This window comes from Pleurodeles waltl, chromosome 6 (genome assembly GCF_031143425.1).
Source record: "Pleurodeles waltl isolate 20211129_DDA chromosome 6, aPleWal1.hap1.20221129, whole genome shotgun sequence".
Lineage (NCBI taxonomy): Eukaryota > Metazoa > Chordata > Amphibia > Caudata > Salamandridae > Pleurodeles > Pleurodeles waltl.
This window is the reverse complement of record NC_090445.1, coordinates 1,711,827,154-1,711,844,114: the sequence shown is the minus strand read 5'-3', so window position 1 is coordinate 1,711,844,114 and position 16,961 is coordinate 1,711,827,154. Positions and strand designations below refer to the sequence as shown.

The 16,961-nt window shown below is 47.1% G+C and overlaps 1 pseudogene; it reads right to left on the bottom strand.

Moving 5' to 3' along the window:
- The window catches only part of LOC138301825 (uncharacterized), a 37,763-nt pseudogene that overhangs the window by 14,768 nt on the left and 6,034 nt on the right, over positions 1-16,961 (bottom strand).

The window sequence follows — 16,961 nt, the reverse complement described above, 5'->3', positions numbered from 1 at the left end:
CACATGGGTCGGAATATAAAGAACTGTTCATATTCAGGTCTGTTCTGTGCAATGGGTTAAAACTGAAGAGGAGGGGAGAGAAGCGTTGGGCTTGAAGGAGCAAAGTGAAGAGAGTGGGGAAAAGATCAGAGCGAGGGTCCGACATGCTGAGGCAGAGAGTGAAGGAAACCAACAAACTCCCACGGAACAATCATGTCGGAGTTCACACCCAGACATAAATTGGAGCATGTGGAGACCTGACGAGGAGGGATGAAAAAGAGGAAGTGTCCGGACAGAGAGTGAAGGGATCAGAGAAACCCCCTCATGATGGGAGAGGAGCACTGGGGACCAGACTAAAGTGAGACCTGATGGACAGCCGTACAGAGAGTGTGTGTGAAAGTGGGGAGCAGGAAACAGTGAGGCCCTTGAGAAAGGTCAGAGGAGAATGGCTGGTCTTCTGTATTTACTAACCCCATCACTAACACACCCATGTCTCACGCTGCCCCATGGTTTACTCACACTCTCTACTGTAGATCCACCATCACTCACCCCCAGTCTGGTTGCCCCTTCCCTCGTGTCACTCACTCCAGATGTGGTTGACTGCTGCCCCAGCCTGTGTCACTTATGCACAGTGAGGTCTTCCCCCCACTTCCAGCAGGTGTCACTCACCCCCAGTCTGACTGCCTTCCCAGGTGTCAGTTACCCTGGCCTGGTTGAACCCCCCCCTTTGCCCCTGTGTCACTCACCCTCCGACTGGTTGCCCTTTCTCTCCCCCCACCCAGTGTCTCTCACCACAGGTCTGGTAGCCCCTCCCCCAGAGTCATTCAACCATGGTCTGGTTGCCCCTTCCCCACCAGTGCCTCTCACCCCCAGTCTGGTTGCCCCTCCCCTGGTGTCACTCACCCATCCCTCTGGTTGCCCCTTCCCCGGTGTCACTCACCCCCAGTCTGGTTGATTCGCTCCATCATGGTCCTAACATCGTCCTTGAAGATCTGCTCACTCAATAAGGTCTTTCTGTCTCCCTCTCCTAGTACTGGGGGTCCTCGGCGGTGATCTGCTCCATCCAGGTGGCCTGGGGAACCACCCTGCGGCTCTCACTGGTGTAACTGGAGATGGGGACGTCATCCACATACCCACTATGGAGAACTTAGGGACCCCGGGGAGGGGCCCTGAGAGGGAGGAGTAGAAGTACAGTAGGGAGGGTGAGCCTGTGGGGAGAGGAAGAGAGTGTCAAAGAAGAGAGACCACCCCTCTCCCACAGGTAATACCTTCTCTCTGCCCCCAACATTACCCCCTCCAGTCCACCGTACCATCTACTGTGCATGTTACTCTTCTAAATAAACTGGATGCACACAGTAAGGGTCACCGAGAGGGAGGAGAAGTACTGGAGGGAGCAAGAGCTGGGTGGTGCCGGGAATGGGATACCGATGGTCAGAGACCAAGAAACCCCAAGAGGGCACCCTACCTAAACCATGACACCTTTTTCGACCCTGCAGTGTTTAAGGCAGAGTGTGCCCTGCTGCGCTTTTAACCCAATGTGTATAGAGGTTAAAGAGCTGTATGTACAGTGCCGGAAAAGGAAAATGTCACTTACCCAGTGTACATCTGTTCGTGGCATTAGTCGCTGCAGATTCACATGTTGTGCATAGCCCGCCATCTGGTGTTGGGTCGGAGTGTTATAAGTTGTTTTTCTTCGAAGAAGTCTTTCGAGTCACGAGACCGAGGGACTCCCCCTCTTTTGCTTCCATTGCGCATGGGCGTCGACTCCATCTTCGATTGTTTTCCCCGCAGAGGGTGAGGTAGGAGTTGTGTGTGTTAGTAATAGTGCCCATGCAATGGAGTAAATAAGTATGTACCAATTAAGGCCTAAATAATATATTACATATCTTACAAATATACAAATGTTGAAGATAACTTCCAAACGGCTACAGGCTCCCGGGGAGGCGGGTGGGCACATGTGAATCTGCAGCGACTAATGCCACGAACAGACGTACACTGGGTAAGTGACATTTTCCGTTCGATGGCATGTGTAGCTGCAGATACACATGTTGTGCATAGACTAGTAAGCAGTTATCTCCCCAAAAGCGGTGGCTCAGCCTGTAGGAGTGGAAGTAGTCTGAAATAAAGTTCTTAGTACGGCTTGACCCACTGTGGCTTGTTGTGCGGATAGCACGTCTACACAGTAGTGCTTAGTAAATGTGTGAGGTGTAGACCATGTGGCTGCCTTACATATCTCGTGTTTTGGAATATTTCCTAGGAAGGCCATGCTAGCGCCTTTCTTTCTGGTTGAGTGTGCCTTTGGTGTAATGGGCAGCTCTCTCTTTGCTTTAAGGTAGCAAGTTTGGATACACTTGACTATCCATCTGGCTATACCTTGTTTTGATATTGGGTTTCCTGTATGAGGTTTTTGAAATGCAATAAACAGTTGTTTTGTTTTCCTGATTTCTTTTGTTCTGTCGATGTAGTACATTAGTGCTCTTCTGATGTCTAATGTATGTAGTGCCCTTTCAGCTACTGAGTCTGGCTGTAGAAAGAACACTGGTAGTTCTACTGTTTGATTTAAGTGGAACGGTGAAATAACCTTTGGTAGAAATTTAGGATTGGTTCTTAGGACTACCTTATTTTTGTGTATTTGGATAAAAGGTTCTTGTATTGTAAACGCTTGAATTTCACTTACTCTTCTTAGAGATGTGATGGCAATGAGAAATGCAACTTTCCAGGTTAAGAATTGTATTTCGCAAGAATGCATGGGTTCAAAAGGTGGACCCATGAGTCTTGTTAAGACGATGTTGAGGTTCCATGAAGGAACAGGTGGTGTCCTTGATGGTATTATTCTTTTCAGGCCTTCCATAAACGCTTTAATGACAGGTATCCTAAATAGTGAAGTTGAATGGGTAATCTGCAGGTATACAGATATTGCTGCGAGGTGTATTTTAATGGAAGAGAAGGCCAGATTTGATTTTTGTAAGTGTAGTAAGTAACCCACTACATCTTTTGGAGATGCGTGTAATGGTTGAACTTGATTATCATGGCAGTAGCAAACAAACCTTTTCCATTTGCTTGCATAACAGTGTCTAGTGGATGGTCTTCTAGCTTGCTTTATGACTTCCATACACTCTTGGGTGAGGTTTAAACGTCCGAATTCTAGGATTTCAGGAGCCAGATTGCTAGATTCAGCGATGCTGGGTTTGGATGCCTGATCTGTTGTTTGTGTTGTGTTGTGTTAACAGATCTGGCCTGTTGGGTAACTTGACGTGGGGTACTCCTGACAGGTCTAGTAGTGTTGTGTACCAAGGTTGTCTTGCCCATGTTGGTGCTATTAGTATGAGTTTGAGTTTGTTTTGACTCAATTTGTTTACTAGATATGGAAGGAGAGGGAGAGGGGGAAAAGCGTACGCAAATATCCCTGACCAGTTCATCCATAGGGCATTGCCTTGAGACTGCCTGTGTGGGTACCTGGATGCGAAGTTTTGGCATTTTGCGTTCTCCTTTGTTGCAAATAAGTCTATTTGAGGTGTTCCCCAAATTTTGAAGTAAGTGTTTAGAATTTGGGGGTGAATTTCCCATTCGTGGACCTGTTGGTGATCTCGAGAGAGATTGTCTGCAAGTTGATTCTGGATCCCTGGAATAAACTGTGCTATTAGACGAATGTGGTTGTGAATTGCCCATTGCCATATTCTTTGTGCCAGGAGGCACAGCTGTGTCGAGTGTGTCCCCCCCTGTTTGTTTAGATAATACATTGTTGTCATGTTGTCTGTTTTGACAAGAATGTACTTGTGGGTTATGATGGGTTGGAATGCGTTTAACGCTAGGAAAACTGCTAGCAGTTCGAGGTGATTTATATGCAGCTTTGTTTGATGTACGTCCCATTGTCCTTGGATGCTGTGTTGATTGAGGTGTGCTCCCCACCCGGTCATGGAAGCATCTGTTGTTATTACGTATTGTGGCACTGGGTCTTGGAAAGGCCGCCCCTTGTTTAAATTTATACTGTTCCACCATAGAAGCGAGATGTATGTTTGGCGGTCTATCAACACCAGATCTAGAAGGTGACCCTGTGCTTGTGACCATTGTGATGCTAGGCACTGTTGTAAGGGCCTCATGTGCAGTCTTGCGTTCGGGACAATGGCTATGCATGAGGACATCATGCCTAGGAGTTGTAGTACCATCTTTGCCTGTATTTTTTGTGTTGGATACATGGCTTGTATAACTTTTAGGAAATTTTGAACCCTTTGTGGACTTGGAGTGGCTATTCCCCTTGTTGTGTCTATTGTCGCTCCTAGGTATTGCTGTACTTTGTACGGCAGAATGTGTGATTTTGCATAGTTGACTGAGAAACCGAGTTTGTAGAGGGTTTGTATGACATAATCTGTGTGGTGTGAACACTTTGTCAGTGAGTTGGTCTTGATTAGCCAATCGTCTAGATACGGGAATACGTGTATTTGCTGCCTTCTGATGTGTGCAGCTACTACTGCTAGGCATTTTGTAAAGACTCTTGGTGCGGTTGTTATACCGAACGGCAATACTTTGAATTGGTAATGTATTCCCTTGAATACGAACCTTAGGTATTTCCTGTGCGAGGGATGTATCGGTATGTGGAAATACGCGTCTTTGAGATCTAAGGTTGTCATGTAGTCTTGTTGCTTTAGTAATGGTAACACTTCTTGTAGCGTGACCATGTGAAAGTGTTCTGATTTGATGTAGGTGTTTAGTGTTCTGAGATCTAGGATTGGTCTCAGTGTTTTGTCCTTTTTTGGTATTAGAAAGTACAGTGAGTAAACTCCTGTGTTTATTTGTGTACATGGTACCAATTCTATTGCGTTGTTTTGCAGTAATGCTTGAACTTCTAGTTCCAGAAGGTCTGAATGCTGTTTTGATATATTCTGTGTTTTTGGTGGGATATTTGGAGGGATTTGGAGAAATTCTATGCAATAACCATGTTGGATAATTGCTAAGACCCAAGTGTCTGTTGTTATTTCCTCCCAAGATTGGTAAAACTGACTTAGTCTTCCCCCCACTGGTGTTGTGTGGAGGGGTTGAGTGACTTGTGAGTCACTGTTTGGTTGTAGGTGTTTTGGGTCTTTGAAATTTTCCCCGGTTTCGAGGGAATTGTCCTCCTCTGTATTGGCCCCGAAAGCCTCCCCTTTGGTACTGTCCCTGGTAGGTGGACGGTGTTGATTGTGAGGTGCTGGCTTGTGTGGCCTGACCCCGAAACCCCCCTCTGAAGGTTGTTTTACGGAAGGTGCCGAAAGTGCCTCTGCTCTGCGGGGAGTAGAGTGCGCCCATGGCCTTGGCTGTGTCAGTGTCCTTTTTTAGCTTCTCAATTGCCGTGTCCACTTCAGGTCCGAACAATTGTTGCTCATTGAATGGCATATTGAGCACCGCTTGCTGTATCTCCGGTTTAAAGCCAGATGTTTGTAACCACGCATGCCTTCTTATGGTTACAGCTGTGTTTATTGTTCTTGCAGCTGTGTCCGCTGCATCCATAGAGGAGCGTATATGGTTATTGGAGATGTTTTGTCCCTCCTCAACCACTTGTTTCGCCCTTTTTTGTAAATCTTTGGGTAGATGCTCGATGAGGTGCTGCATCTCGTCCCAATGGGCTCTGTCATATCGCGCTAGGAGCGCTTGAGAGTTAGCGATGCGCCACTGGTTTGCAGCTTGTACTGCGACCCTTTTTCCGGCTGCGTCGAACTTGCGGCTTTCTTTATCCGGAGGTGGTGCATCGCCTGATGTGTGAGAGTTGGCTCTCTTGCGAGCTGCCCCTACTACAACTGAATCTGGTGGCAGTTGTGAGGTGATGAAAGCAGGGTCCGTGGGCGGTGCTTTATATTTTTTCTCCACCCTTGGTGTTATTGCTCTACTCTTGACAGGCTCTTTGAAGATTTGCTTTGCGTGCCTTCGCATTCCTGGAAGCATAGGCAGGCTCTGGTAGGTGCTATGGGTGGAGGAGAGGGTGTTGAAAAGGAAGTCATCCTCGACAGGTTCAGAGTGTAGCGACACGTTATGGAACTCTGCTGCCCTAGCTACCACCTGTGCATACGCTGTGCTGTCCTCGGGTGGTGAGGGCTTGGTAGGATACGCCTCAGGATTGTTGTCTGATACTGGGGCGTCATATAGGTCCCAAGCATCCTGGTCATCTTGGCTCATGGTGGTGTGAGCCGGTGAGAGTGACGGAGTCTGTTGCGGTGATATGTGAGTTACAGGTGGAGGAGAGGGTGGCGGAGTTACCTTCTTCACCACTTTTGTTTGTGGTGCTTGTTCCTGTGTTTGGAACTCAAGTCTCCTTTTTCTCCTAATAGGGGGAAGGTTGCTGATCTTCCCTGTTCCACTCTGTATGAAGATCCGCTTTTGAGTGTGGTCTACTTCAGTGGTCTGTAACTCTTCCTCGAATCTATGTTTGCGCATTTGAGAGGACAGTGATTGTTCCTCTAAATATGAGCTGGTAGTTGGCTCGGTTGCCGGTCGTTTTGGCACCGAAACTATGTCCTTACCTGTTTTCGGCTCCGAGGCGACTTTTCTCTTTTTCGGAGTCGAAATTTCTCGGCGTCGATCTTCCTCGGTGCCGCTGTCTCTGCGTCGAGCAGCTTCGGCTCCGCTGTCTCGGCGTCGATCTTTTTCGGCAGCACTTTCTCGGTCCCGAGATTGCTGCGTGCCTGTGTCTCGACCCGAGTCGGACGACCTCGGCACCAGTTCGCCCTTTTTCGGTGCCGATGGGCGGTCACCGACTTTATGGGTTGAGCCATGGCCTGCTGGCAGTGGCGTCCCCTGGGCCTTGTCTGTTTTCTTGTGTGGTGCTGGCTTTGACGTCTTACTCACTGTTTCTTCGACGTCGAATTCCTCCGAGTCCGATTCATGGATAGAGAAGGCTTCCTCTTCTTCTCCTTGTTCCTCGAACTCTCGGTGTCCTGTCGGCGTGGACGCCATCTGCAATCTTCTGGCTCGCCGGTCACGGAGCGTTTTTCGGGATCGAAACGCACGACAGGCCTCACAAGTTTCTTCCTTGTGCTCGGGCGACAGGCACAGGTTACAGACCAAATGTTGGTCTGTATATGGGTATTTGTTGTGGCATTTAGGACAGAATCGGAACGGGGTCCGTTCCATCAGCCTCGATGTTACACGCGGTCGGGCCGACCAGGCCCCGACGGGGGATCGAAATTACTCCGAAGGGTTACCGTAGCTCTTCACGATTCGATTCGGTGTCGATTCTATCTAACCCGATCCCGAACGCAACAATACCGACGTAATTTTCCGAAGTTTTGACTATCTTTCCGTCCCGAAACCCGGAGCGAAAAGGAACACGTCTGAACCCGATGGCGGAAAGAAAACAATCGAAGATGGAGTCGACGCCCATGCGCAATGGAAGCAAAAGAGGAGGAGTCCCTCGGTCTCGTGACTCGAAAGACTTCTTCGAAGAAAAACAACTTGTAACACTCCGACCCAACACCAGATGGCGGGCTATGCACAACATGTGTATCTGCAGCTACACATGCCATCGAACAAAACTTTATTTCAAGAACCCATCCCTGATGCCAAGATGTGGCAGCGAAAAGCGTTCGGAGGCACAAGGGGTAGTTCCCGATAGCCAACTCTGCAACAAGGACAGATCAGAGTCTTCATATGTTCTGGCTTAGAAAAGAGGCTGCATTTTAAAATATCGTCTGCAGTTCAGTCACCTGCTACAGAGATCTTTCAGGGAATAATCGTATAGGCCTGCTGCGGGTTTGCAGGTGGTATGAGAGAAGACGAATGGGGGCGTGGGAGGGGGTTGCTGGTGGTATGAGAGAAGACGAATGGGGGCGTGGGAGGGAGTTGCTGGTGGTATAAGAGAAGACAAATGGAGAGGTGGGAGGGGGTTGCTGGTGGTATGAGAGAAGACAAATGAGGGGTGGGAGGGGGTTGCTGGTGGTATGAGAGAAGACGAATGGGGGGTCATAGAATAGAGAGCACACACCCTCCTACATGTAATACCTTCCATTTGCACATTTATACAATACTGCACTCACCCCCCCCAGCAAACCCCCTACTGTCTACAGTGCACGTCACTCCTCTAAGAGAACTGAGGGCCCCAGGAGGAGCCTCGAGAGTGAGCAGTAGAAGCACCAGAGGGAGTGAGACCCTGGGGGGGGTGGACGGAGAGAGGGACAGAGGGTCAGGGACAGGACCGCACACAGGAGCAGCAAAGCACACTCTCCTTGTAATATTTGTGACTCCCAGAGTGAAGGGAGGCATGTGCAGGGGGGACACAGAGAAACACCCCTGTATCGGGATATTATGGGGGCGCGTTACAATGGCAACAAGCATTGGGCCACTTTAAAGAACAGGCCTGCGCTGCAATACTCTGCCTCGCCGCATGTCGCATTGTGAACAGACCCTAGGTGCCGGGTCTTGAACAGGGCTGCATGGGGAAAGTAACTCACCCTCTCCCTCTGGTTCTCACTCGGCCACCTGCAGCGGCCACGAGGCGGGTGAGTGAGTAACGAGGAGCGCGTGGACCGTGCCAGAATCACCTCAAGGAATATGAGGCAGTCCACTGCTACCAGAGGGCACTCACACACTACAAAACACACCTTACAAATGCTGCGCACAAGGTCCCTGCACAGTGAAAGATGCTTGCTGCACATCACTGTACAACAGTAGTGAACAATGCTTGCTGCACATCACTGTACAACAGTAGTGAACGATGCTTACTGCACATCAGTGTACAACAGTAGTGAACGATGCTTGCTGCACATCAGGGTACAACAGCAGTAAACAATGCTCGCTGCACATCACTGTACAACAGTAGTGAACGATGTTTGCTGCACATCACTGTACAACAGCAGTGAACGATGCTTGCTGCACATCAGTGTACAACAGTAGTGAACGATGGTCGCTGCACATCACTGTTCAAAAGCAGTGAACGATGCTTGCGGCACATCACTGTACAACAGTAGTGAACGATGCTTGCTGCACATTAGTGTACAACATTAGTGAAAGATGCTTGCTGCACATCAGTGTACAACAGTAGTGAACGATGGTCGCTGCACATCACTGTACAACAGCAGTGAACGATGCTCGCTGCACATCACTGTACAACAGTAGTGATCGATGCTCGCTGCACATCAGTGTACAACAGTAGTGAACGATGCTTGCTGCACATCAGTGTACAACAGTAGTGAATGATGCTTGCTGCACATCAGTGTACAACAGTAGTGAACGATGCTTGCTGCACATGTTGGAGGCTTTAGATGGAACCAAGTATGATCTAGCCAGAAAACAAGCCATGATGCATAACTGTCTGGGGGTAGAAGGAAGAAGGTTGTTTGATCACATAGCTCCTGTTGAGAAAGAGGAGGAGGAAGATCAAGAATGGGAAGTGTTCACTGAATCCAAGGCAAGAATGAAAAACTACTTTGATACAACTATGAGCGTTATTATGGAAAGATATAATTTCTATTACCGTTACCAAGCTCCAGTAGAGTTAATTGAGTCATATGTCGCAACCTTGAGGATGTTAGCTACAACATGCTCATTCAAAGGCATGGATGAGATGATCCGCGATCAGGTAGTTATGCGCACCACTTGTATTAAAGCACAAGAAAAACTGTTGTGCTATCGCAACCCCAGCCTGGAGAAGGTGGTATCAACCATTAAAAGTATGGAAAGATCTGCAAAGGGAATAAAATTGTTACGCAAACCTGATAACCATTCAGCGGATGTCAATCTGATCCACAAGGAAAGTGAATCATCTACAAGTCAAGTAAGGAAAAGCAATAAGAAAAGCATTTCAAATTCAAGAAGCAACAAGATGACATGTTACCGCTACGGATCCAGTACCCATTTAGCATCCAGCAGAGGATGTCCTGCCATCGGCAAAACTTGCAAAGGATGTTGAAAGGTTGGGCACTTCCTTAAAGTTTGCAAGTCTTCTCATGTGAAGAAAGGCTTCAAGGTGGAAGAATATAAAACAGACGAAGACTCAGACGACAATGAAATGATGGAGAATTTAGTGTTGCTTGTGGCCATCATCAGTAAGGAAGACTTACATAATCAACCCAAATGCAACATCCATGTAAATGGGGAGAGTGCGGAAATGCTAGTTGATACTGGATCCAGAATTACTATCTTGTCAAATAACATTTATGAGACCTTAGGATGTAAGCACTGCTACAGGTTAGCAAGATTATTCCAGGAGCCTATAGAGGTCACAAAATAAATCTAGAAGGAGTATTTAACGCTGATCTGAAGTTCAAGGACAAAAGTACATCCTCAAAGGTGTTCGTGGTTGACTACAATGTCAACATCCTTGTTGGTTGGAACAACAGAGCCTGAGGATGTTGATCAACCCATGTCAAGCGCCCTAAGTGTTCAGTATTCAAAAAGACAATTTGGAAAACATTCTTGAAGAATACAAGGAAGTATTCAGTGGAAAACTGGGATGCCTAAAGAATTTCAAACATAAAATAATTTTGAAGGATGAAGTGCAACCCATGAAACAACGTGTAAGAAACATACCTGGGACCGGGTAGGTCAATGATGACTGTTTGTGCAGGCAGTTGTGATTTATTTAAGTTTTAGGAAATTTGTAGTGGCATATGAGTGTCTTTCTTGTGCTGATTCCTCTTTGGGATTTTTAAACTAGGCTTTCACCTCTTCTTGGGTCTCTTCTCATGCAGGGCTCCCAGGAAGCGCATGTTGGAAAAAGAACAAGATAGGATATAGGTAAGTCGTTTTATCTTTCTGGTTCTTCCTTTCCCTACTTTGCTCTTTTCTTCTTCTCTCTTCCTCTAGAAGAAGTTTCTTTCTCTCTCTGGTCTATAGCCCTTTGTTTGCGTTGCTTTTCCTCTACTGTCCCTTTTTCCAGTCTTTATTTTTTCTGTCTTGGTTTTCTGGTATAGTGTCCTTTTCTTGTTTATTCTCCTCTCTGCCTCTTCTTTCTTCGTTGTGTCTCTCTGTCTTTGGCTTTCTCTCTTTCCTTCGTTTATTATTTTCCCCTTCTGCACTTTCTGTCTCCTTCTCGATTTTCTGGGCTGTATTTCTATGTTCTGTCTATTGCCCTTGGGTTTCTCGCTATGGGTTCGTATGTGGCCCCTTCCTCTGTTTCACGGTATTGCCTTCCCGCTCGTCCCTCTCTCTCAACCTCCCCACTTCCCCTTGGTTCCTGCTCCCCTTCCTCCTTTTTCTTCCCCAACCACCCAGTCTCCCCTTAAATGGTCCCAGGACTCACCTGAGTATGCCACGCTTCTCCTGAAGCGTGGCTGGTATCCTCGCGTTGCGCCTCCTGGACGGCTGCTGTTTCTGTCATGTCGTTCCACGTCTCTCCTCCTGGAATCCAACTTCTTTCTTCGTCCCGACCTCCTGCGCCGCTCCTCAGTATATCGTTGCCACTGCGCGCCTCTTCTCTGCAGTCCGACGTTTTTATGGCGCTTCTCGTTCCCCCGCAGCATTCTCCCGGCTCCCCCTCTGAAGCCGGAAGTCTTTCGGGATTCGCTGGCCACAGCAGTAGAACCGGGTTATTCCTGGCAGTGTCAGCATCAGTCAACATAATGGACGGGCCGCATCGCGCTGGCCCGTCACAATACCTTTGTCTGCCCACTCTGGGGTCAAGGCTATTTTAAAGAACTGGTGTGATGAGGGAATAATAGAACCCATCAATGCGTTCGAGTGGCTGTCGCCCGTGGTCCTGGCTAAGAAAAGGAATGGCTCAATCCGTTTATGCATTGATCTTCGCCAACTCAACAATCATGTGGTAGCTGATTGTCAACGATTGCCTCTGATAAATGAGATGGTGATAACTTTGCATCAAGCAAAATTCTTCACTACTCTGGACTTCAGTGCAGTTTACCATCAAATTCAGTTGGAGGAAGGTTCAAAGAGTTACACAGCGTTCATCTTCGGCATCGGTGGTCTTCCAACAAGTAATGAATCAACTTTTTTCAGATATGGAAGGTGTAAGGTCATTTCAGGATGACATACTAGTCTACAGTAAAACAGAGGAAGAACACCTGTCTATTTTAAAAAAAAGTATTACGGAGAATTCAAGACAGTGGTCTAATGCTACAAAAATACAAATGTTAATTTTTCAAAGGAACAGTAGAGTACCTTGGGCACCTAATTGATGAACAAGGTGTTTGACCAAAGCCATCCCTAATATCTGCAATTTCAAACTCACCAACTCCAAGTAACAAGGAAGAACTTGCATTATTTTTAGGAGTGTGGGAATTTCACTCTAAATTCATACAAAATTATGCTACAAAAGTGGAACCACGTCGGAAGCTAACAAAGAAGGATGCAGAGTTCATATGGGATGAGATATGTAAAGAAAGCATGAAAAACATAAAAAAAGAACTTAAGCTTGTACCTTCCTTGCAGTCGCTCAGTGAAAACCTACAGAGCATAGTGACCACTGATGCTAGTCAGGTTGGACTGGGGGCTGTGCTAAGCCAGAGAGTGCCTAAATAGGAAAGAAGTATTGCTTTTGCTTCACGAAAACTGAGAGGAGCGAGGTCAAAATATTCAGTAATTGAACATGAGCTTTCAGCCTGTGTCTGGGCTGTTACAAAGTTTAAAAGTTTTCTTTGGAGAAAAGAGTTCATTTTGCGTACTGATCACAAACCATTAGTCAGGATCCTAGATAGAAAAGGTTCGAGTAAACCTACTCCAAGAATAGCAAAGCTTGTGTGTAAGTTACAAGAGTACCAATTCAGAACAGAGCATATTTCTGGCAAAGCGAATGTTACTGATGACTACTTGTCACGTGCAATGTGTATTAGTGAAACTGATTATAAAGAAAACGAGCATGATGATGATGTTCTGGTTGCATGTCTGTTTAATAGAGAAGAGCCCCATGGTGCTATTACAAAACAAGAATGGGAGGAGGCCACCAGAAATGACAATGTATGTACAGAAATGAAAAAGTATATAATGGAAGGTTGGCCACATGAAAAGCAATTGAATGAAACATTGCAACCATATTAGAAAATTAAAGATGACATTACCATTGTTGATGAGGTCCTCCTCAGAGGTGAAACCGTTATTGCACCAATGTCATTGAGAGGGAGGTTGATGGCCCTAGCACATGAAGGTCATGTAGGAATGACAGGAACTAAACAAAAACTTAGGGAAAGATATTGGTGGCCAGCCATGAATCGTGGCGCTGACATACTTGTTAGCCAATGTTCCGTATGTGCTAAAGCGGACAAAACCATGTCTGCTTACCGTTGTCAAATGTTATCTGTTGAGTTACCCGAAGGACCGTAGATAAAAATCGGAATCAATTTTATTGGGCCAATGAAAGTTCTTCCCCTAAACATGCGTTATGCCATTGTTATTATTGACTACTTTAGAAAATGGATTGAAGTAAAGTTTGTATCACAACCCACCAAGTCTGAGGTGACAACATTCCTGAAGGAGGTATTTTGTAAGGAGGGCTTTCCACATCAGCTGGTCTCAGACAACGGAGTGCAATTCCTGTCACAAGAAATGACCATGTTCCTGAAAGTAAATAATATAGAACATATAGGATCATCCTTATACCACCCCCAAAGCAATGAGCAGGTTGAGCGGACCAATCGTTTAGTTAAAGAAACTATTCAAATGGCATTAAGGTCTCACATTCCTATTGAAGCAGCTCTTAGAACTAGACTATGGTTGTATCGCACCACGCCACACAACACCACAGGCAGAACAACCTTTGAGTTGCTCAGGGATAGAGTGACCATCACACAATTGCAGCCGTACTGGTCAGTGGCGTTGAAGAAATAGGAGACAAAGAGCTTGAAGGAAAAGGAGATTGAAGCTAGTTGACCAACATCAAAATCGCATGCATAGCAACTATAATGCTAAAAATGCAGTCAAGGAAATGAATGTGTGTGCTGGTGATTTGGTGAGAGTAAGATATCGGAAGAAAGGAGTTAATATGAGCAAATACAGTGAGCCAAGTCGGGTGGTTAAAACTAAGGGCACAGCTGTCTTGTTGGATAATGGTCAATGGTGGAATGAATCGAATGTGGTCAGCGTTAAGTTACCAGAACCAGGCAGGGACCATGAAGTTGTTCATAATAGTTTGCCTGAACACAGCCAACCTGCAAACCACAGTGAACAGAGTAGAACAAGCCATGAAAATGCCACAAAAAGTAACTCTTCCAACATGTCTTCAACTACAGTTGTAACCAGTCCAAAGGGCACTGTAACGACCAAAAGAGCTATTGTACCACCTGTCAGATTCAAAGATTACGTATTGAATTAAGCGTTGACAAAAAGGAAAAGATGTAATGTTCCATAGAAGTACAGTGGTGTTGTCATTTGCCCTCGTGTGTCGTGTGTTTTATTCCTTCCCTCGGATTTCCCTCACGTGTCTGTGCGCACGGCTGATGCTGCCCACAGGGGGTTTGGAATGTTGGGGGGAGGGAGAGGAAGATAACGACGGTTGGGGGCATTCATGTGAGGAAGTCAATAAAGAAGTAGATGTTTACCTCACCTTCCGTCTCCTCATCATTACAATGGCCAGGCAAGCCGTGATAGTCAGTGGGATTGTATGCATCAGGCGTGTACTCCACTGATCATTGGTACTCCTGCAGCTCAGCTGGAGAATCCCCTTCTTTATCCTTTGGGGGAGGATTAGTTGAGGATCCTCTGAACAAAGGGATTAGTGGCTTTTGGGTATTAAGGGACAGAAAGGGGGTGCCCACACAGTTATAGGTGGATGTGGCTGCAGCCCCAGTGGATTGAGATTGTCTCCATATTAATGTGGGAGCAGCGCTGCTCCATGGAGGTCAGAGCCCGGCTGGTATTTGCAATGAGAGCCTACTCTCCGCATGGGTGCCTCTGTGAGAGCATGGCCCCCACAACGGTAGGGTGACCATCCAAAAACAGTTCTGCATCCTTCTCTGGGGGGATGTAGACAAATAAAGTATATTCAGATAACACTCAGTTGGTGGCCTGAAATGCTAGCTTTGGTTCATCACATCATTGCCAAGGTATAGATGCTTTTGTGAGTTCAAGGAGGGGTTTTGTAAGCGAGGTGACATTTTGCATGAACCCGCCGCAATACGTGACCATCCCAAGAAAGCTCCTCATGCCTATCAGTGACTGGGACCAGCACTGACTGGATGTCACAGACCTTGGTTGGATCTGGGATGATCTTTTTTTATGGAGAAGCAGTATCTGAAAAAGCATATCTTCTCCTTCAGTAACTCACACTTGTGTACCATGAGCTCACTGTTTTGAAGACGGATGAACACAGCAAGCAGTCTGCTGAGGTGTTCTTCTAGGGTGGATGCATGCACCAATATATATTTGCTGATATTTAATACCCCCATGTATTCTGCCAGGTCTCCTCTAATGATGTCTTGCAAAACGTCGGCCAAGTTGGAGATACTGAAGATGAGTGTTTGTACTGCTCAACCCGAGTTGAGTGGATGTTTGACATGACATGGCATGACTCTGGAGCCAGTAGAATCTGATGGTTTCTTGATCTTCAATCCATCTTAGAGAACCAGTGGGAACCTGAGAGCTCCCTCACAATATCTTCGACTGTCAGGGTCAAATGTCTCTCCCTTTTAATGGTCATTTTTGTGAGGCACATGCTGGCGCATATTCACACTTCCCCTAATTGTTTTAACTCCCTGGCCACAAACATGGGTGAGACACAGGGCTGGCCTCTGCCCCTAAAACCTTTCAATGATGTTTTCAACCTCAAATTTCCGAAGGCTACTTGCCTGTGGAGCAGGGCGGCAGGTTGTATGGATTGGTCGAAGTGTAGGTGGACCACGCGGTCTTTCAGAGAGCGAATGCCTTTCGATAGATGTTCGAATTCATCGAGGAGTGAGTCGATTGGACTGGCGTTGACTCCGAATGTGAACTGAACCAGGTGGAGGCGTTCGACCGTTTGGAAAATTAAGAATATGCCCTCTCGTCCTCGGGTGACATATATCTTTAACTTCGTTAAATGGGCTTGCTGTATGATGTGCCTTTAAAGGCTCCTTCAAAGGGGAGGCATGTGGTGGTGCAAAAAAGCATACACTCTACACTGTTAGCTTTCTGAAGTGCCAACTGCAAGTTCAGGGTCTCTCGTAAACTCAACACAGCCAAGGAATATACTTTTGCATAAGGCTTCATTTTCCCGAGCACGTTCCTTTCCGCCAGGCATTCCCCGGTATATGGAGTTGCATCACTGCACCATCAACAGGGCCTGTTGGCTTGGGTGGACCTTCGTGCGGTCTTTCTTGCCATGGGGCGAAGCTTGCACAACTTGGTTGACAGGTTCTGTCTTGCTTCGACTACGTTCTTGGAGACCTTGTTACTGGCAGCACCTGCTGGATGTAAGAGCATTGGTAGGTGTCTGTCCGCTTCTAACCATAATGCTGCAAAGTACATCTTTAGGATCTCCACCCAGGTCCTCCATTTTGCAGCTCGGGGGAACGGGTGCTGCTACTGCAAACGGTTCTATGGGAGGGATGGACACCACGGTGAGGGGCCTCCTTCTTTGGGGGGCAGGCACCAAAAGGGGTTGAATGTGGGGACTATGTGTTGTCAGCTCTGCCTCGTGCTGGTTCGAGGTAGTGCAAGTCCTCATCCCTGGGACTGCTGTGGTTACAGGCTGGGATGTGCTGTCCTTGCAGCAGGGGTGACTGGGGTGGTGGCTATGTTACTGGTACACCACTCACCCTGGGCAGATCTAGCTGGGCTGGAAGCATCATCTTTTCTCCTCCTTGGCTGATCGAGGCACATCTGTTACCTAATGCACGTGCCTGGTGATGTAGGCCTCTGGAGAGGAGCAGGAAGTAACTGTGTGCTCTGGGGCCTCACTGTATATCAGAGGATTCACGTGGGGCCCTGCTATGCAGTGCAGCCTAGACCAGTGGTGCCCGGTAACGGCAGTAGGGTGGGGTGAGCTTCCCAGAGCTCACCCACCGATCCTATGTAACTCCCCCAGCACCCATCTCCAGCATAACAAGAAGGAGCAGAAACCAAGGAAAGAGAGCAGAGTGGTGCGGAGACCG